The following is a 5,837-nucleotide window of genomic DNA, read 5'->3' as shown; positions in this document are numbered from 1 at the left end:
ACAGAGTAAATAGGAAATGTCGGTTATCGGCAGTCCTCTCCTCATGCTGACAGTGCGTGAGGAGAGGAAGACTGGTAAGTGACATTTCGCATGGGGACATCTTCATTGATCATCAGGGCACTGATCATCAGTGTCCTGATGATCAGTGTAGCCCCATCAGTGCATCCAATAGTGCCCATCAGTGCCCATGTGTGCTGGCAATCAGTGTCCATCAGTTGAATCAGTGCCCATCAGTGCTGCCCATCAGTGCCGCCTAAAAGTGCCAATCAGTGCTGCCTATAAGTGCCATGTAACAGTGCTCATCAGTACTGCCTAACAGTTCCCACCAGTGCTGCCCATCGGTGCCTCCTATCAGTGCAGCCTCATCAGTGCCACATATCAATGTAGCCTATCAGTGCCCATCAGTGACTCCTCATCAGTGCAGCCTATCAGTGCCGTCTATCAGTTCAGCCTCATAAGTGTCACATATCAGTGCAGCCTATCAGTGCCCATCAGTGACTCCTCAACAGTGCAGCCTATCAGTGCCCATCAGTGAAGGAAAAAAATTACTTATTTACAAAACTTTATAACAGAAACTAAGAAAAACTTTTTTTTTCAAAGTTTTTGGTCTTTTTTTGTTTGTTTAGCAAAAAATAAAAACCCTAGTGGTGATTAAATACCACAAAAAAGCTCTGTTTGTCTAAACAAGAAAGATAAAAATTTAGTTTGGGTACAGTGCATGGCCGCTGAAAGCTGAAAATTGGCCTGGGCAGGAAAGGGGTAAAAGTGCCTGGTGGGCAAGTGGTTAAATCAGTGCTCCTCCAGTGTCTCTACGCTTTAAGGAGAGTGGGATCCTCCAGGAGGACTGTATTTACAGCCTTGGTGGAAAAAGATAAGGGACAACAGCAGAGGAGTACAGAGGTGGATAACAATTCGCATAACCTGGGATGGTAAATTGCAATGTTTGTTTTGCATGAAGCACAAAGAAGAATATATATTGATTAAAATTGCACTGGTGAACTGTTTATACTGTTTATAAAGGAGCACTTAACTACTTGCCCTCTAGAGGATTTACCCCCCGTAATGACCAGGCCTCTTTTTGCTACTCGGCGCTGCACCAATTCAACTGATAATTGCACGGTCATGCAATGCTGTACCTAAACAAAATTTAGGTCTTTTTTTCACACAAATAGAGCTTTCTTTTGGTGGTAGTTGATCACCTGTGCGCTTTTTATTTTTTGCGCTATAAACAAAAAAAGACCAAAAATTTTGAAGAAAAACTATATTTTTTACTTTCGGCTATAAAAAATATATAGTAAACTCAAAGTTAGTTATAAATTTAGACCAAAATGTATTTTCCTACATGTTTTTGGTAATAAAAATCCCAATAAGTGTATATTGATTGCTTTTTGTGAAAGTTATAGCATCTACAAACTATGGTATAGATACTGCAATTTACGCCATTTTTTTGCTATACAGCGCTGCACTAGTTTAACGGACAATTGTGCAGTCATGCAATATGGTACATAAATGAAATTGATGTCCTTTTTTTTACATAAATAGAGCTTTCTTTTGGAGGTATTTGATCACCTGTGTACTTTTTATTTTTGGCGCTATAAACAAAAAACTTTTGAGAACATTTTTTTTTAAACAATATTTTCTCATTTCTGTCATAAAAAATATCCAAAAGAACTAAAAGTTTGTCATAAATTTAAGCAAAAATGTATTCTGCTACATGTTTTTGGTTAAAAAATCCCAATAAATGTATATTTATTGCTTTGTGTGAAAGTTATAGCATCTGCAAACTATGATATAGAAAATGGAATTTACACAGCCTTTACTTTCTGACCGCTCATCACATTTCTTGAGGTGCTAAAATACCAGGACAGTACAAACACCCCCAAATGACCCCTTTTCAGAAAGTAGACACCCTAAGCTATCTGCTGAGAGGCATATTGAGTCCATGGAAGATTTATTTTTTTTCTACAAGTTTCTGGAAAATGACAAAAACTTTTTTTTTTTTTACACAAAGTTGTCATTTAAATTATATATTTCTCGCACAAGCCATGGGCATATGTGGAATTACATCCCAAAATACATTCTGCTACTTCTACTGAGTATGGGGATACTACATGTGTGAGACTTTATGGGAGCCTAGCCACATACAGGAGCCTGAAATCCAATGACCACCTTGAAAGCCTGAAGGTGCTTTGAAGGCCCTGAAATGCCAGGATAGCACCAAACCTCCCCCCCCCCCAAATTACACCTTTTTGGAAAATAGACACTCCAAGGAATTTAAAAAGAGGCATAGTAAGTATTTTGCAGATCTCATTTTTTCTCACAAGGTTTTGAAATATAAAAAAACAAAAGAAAAAATATATTTTTGTTTTTTTTCTTAATTTTCCAAAAACTTGTGGCAACAAACGAGATCTGCAAAATACTCATCATGCTTCTTATCAAATTCCTTGGGGTGTCTACTTTCCAAAAAGTGGTCATTTGGGGGGGTTTGGTGCTATCCTGGCATTTCAGTGCCTCCGAAACTGTGATAGGTAGTCAGGAAGTGTAATGAGGAAATAAAGCCCTTTAAAAGCCTGAAGGTGCTTATTGGATTTTGGGGTCCTGTACTTGGCTAGACTGCCAAAACGTCTCTCACGTGTGGTACCCCCATACTCGTGAGAAGTAGCAGAATGTATTTTGGGTAGTAATTCCACATATACCCATGGCATGTGTGAGCAATAAATCATTTAAATGACAATTTTGTGTAAAAAAAAAAATTTTGTTTGTCATTTTCCAAAAGCTTGTGGTAAAAAAAAGAAATTCTTCTATTGATTCAACATGCCTCTCAGCAAATAGTTTGGGGTGTCTACTTTCCAAAAAGGGGTCGTTTTGGGGGGTGGGGGCATTTTATGCCCAGCATTAGAAGTTTATGCCACACATCATTCACTCTTCTAACCACCTGAAGACCAAGCTTTTTCTGACACTTTTTGTTCACATCTGTATTTTTTGCTATGAAATTAATTTAAACCCCAAACATTATATATTTTTTTTTAAAGCAAACACCCTAGTTAATAAAATGGTGGGTGCTGCAATTTTTATGTCACATAGTACTCACGCAGCGATTTTTCAAACTCAATTTAAAAAAAAAATACACTTTTTTTACTTTTAATGCACAAAAACACAATATATTGGCCAATTATTTGGTAAACTATAAAAGATGATGGTATTCTGAGTAAATATATACCAAGCATGACATGCTTTAAAACTATGCATGCTCCGTGCAATGGCGACAAACTGCATATGTTTTTAATATCCATAGGCAATGTTTTAAAAGCCTTTACAAGCTACCATTTTAGATTTACAGAGGAGGTCTAGAGTTAGAATTACTGCCCTTGATCTGACGTTCCTGGCGATACCTCACATGCATGGTGCAACTGCTGTTTCCATACTGGCACAGGGTCAAGGCTCACGAACGCAGGTGCACATGTGCGTGGGGGAGGTGAGGGTACTTTTTTTTTTAAGTTATTTTGATTTTTTTAATTATTTTTACACTGTCCCTTTATTTTTAAATTTTTTTTTTTATTACTTTTAATGCTATCACAGGAAATGCAAATATCCCCTATAACTTCAATGAGCATTGTCATATATTCTTTTTTTCAGAAATCTGTGTTCTATTAGACTCTAGATATCTCCTCTGCCCTTACATTATCTAATCAAACCAGGATCGGTGTGATCAGATGCTTTCCCAATTTACAAATGGCGCTGTTTATATCCTGCAAAACTGAAGTGATTAAATGCTCGTAGCTTCTGATTTCTTAGGCTATAGAGATGAATGGCACCATTCTGGTCTCCAATCAGCTCTATGATCAGCTGTCAGAAACACCGGCTGCATTCTCAGGTTCCCTCAATGGCACGGGACTGCCCGAGAAGGCCATGGAAGGCAGCGGGGGAGGGGGGGCATTGTCTCTTGCTGCTTGTAAAAGCAATCCTGCAGCTAAATATCCACTAGGATTGCTTTTACATGAAAGCCAATCACCAGCTGAAAAAAATGACACCAGGATGATGCCTGCAGCTTTAGGCATCATCCTGGTATAACCATTCAATGTCCAGTGATGTACCAGTACATCGCTGGTCCCTGTTGGGTATATATGCTATGTTCTATTTTTTTTTTTTGTATGCAGCCTGTGGACTGAATGAAAAAAGAGAAGAAATCTCTGCCAAAAAAAATAATGTGTGATATGCCCACCATTAGAATATTCCTCCCTGCATCCACCCACTTCTAATGTGGGCACAGATTAGGTCACATTTTGCCACATGCGCCAGTTCCAAGATTGTACAAATGTCTAAATAGTGGCACGCTTGAATAAAAATTGTCCACGTATAAGTGGTACCCCATATGGAAAAAGGATGACACCAAGTCCCAAACTATCTTGCCACTACTCCCCATGTAGTCTGGGCATCTGGGGGGCTCCACGTGACTATCTTTTCCCTCGTAAATCTGAAACTTATAAGTATAGCCTGTTGTCCTCTCACAGGTCTCCTACATCTTGACCCCATATCTGGCACACTTGCCGGGGAGAAATTGTTTGAATGCAAGGCGGCCAGAAAAATTAATGAGGGACTCATCAACGCAGATTTTTTGCTGGGGAGTAGACATCTGCAAATTTTTGGTTAAGGTGATTTGCAAGGGGCTGAATTTTGTGGAGCCGGTCAAATTCAGGGTCACCTCGAGGACGACAGAGTGTATTGTTGAAATGCATAAAACACATTATACTCTAATATCTATGCCTGGCCGTGGCAGCAGAGAACACAGGCATATGATGAATCAGGTCTGCGGACCAATACAACCGCAATTAATTTTTTATAGTAATGCCCATGTTGAGGGTTAGGCCCCAAAAAAATATAAATTCGAAGACCATAATGGGTTTCCATGCGAATGGTCTGGCAAGGTTTGAATTTTGGTTGGCGTCGATACATTGTTGTTCATATAAAATGCTTTGATCCACAATCAATGCATACAGATCTTCCATGAAAAACAGCTCCAAAAAAATCAAGGGGAGTAGTTAAATTTGCTATTTCCACCTGAATTCCGGGTTGGGCAGTGAATAGGGGAAGTACAAGTGCTGCAGAATTTGTGGGCTACCAATCGGGATTTGCAAGCACATCCGGAAGGATACTTGGGGCTCTACAGGCCTGTGTGCGAATGCTTGGTGGTTGTGGGACAATACTTTTTCTCGCCACCGCACCAGCTTGTACTGCACTTATGGGACTCACCACGTCGCCAAGTGATACTGCAGTGCTGGGTATTATTATTATTTTACAGGATTTATACAGAGCCAACAGTTTGCTCAGCGCTTTACAATATAACGGGAGACAATACAGCAACGATACAGTTCAATAGAAGAGGGTTAGGAGGGCCCTGCCCCTTGGAGCTTATAATCTAAGAGGTATGTGAAAGACCAAGATGTACTAGACCACTGGTGCTCGCCAGGTCACCAACAGGTAGCGCGGCACTAGTACTGGCACTCATACGCATATGAGAGTCATCAAAATTTACCAGCAAGTGCTAACAGAATCAGGCCTGATTCTGCGAACACTGTGGTTTTGTGTGCAATAGATCAAGTGACAGTGACCTAATGGCACTGCACTTGCTGGGGGAGAGGGGGGAGTAAGAGTAGGGGCTAAACGCAGGTGCTGGCAGGTGCCGGGGCTGATCCTGCTAACGCTGCGTTTTTGGGGACGCTATACTAATGTGAACGCTGGTATAGTGCTGATCTTATCAAACATATTGATCCGTTCAGACACTGTACTAGCAATGGAAGTTTATTGTGCATGAGCGTCTTCCTGGCAATCGAGGGGTT

This window comes from Staurois parvus, unplaced genomic scaffold, assembly GCF_062004578.1.
Source record: "Staurois parvus isolate SC_StPar_1 unplaced genomic scaffold, SC_StPar_1.0 ptg000172l, whole genome shotgun sequence".
Classification (NCBI taxonomy): domain Eukaryota; kingdom Metazoa; phylum Chordata; class Amphibia; order Anura; family Ranidae; genus Staurois; species Staurois parvus.
Note: the sequence above shows the minus strand (reverse complement) of the source record.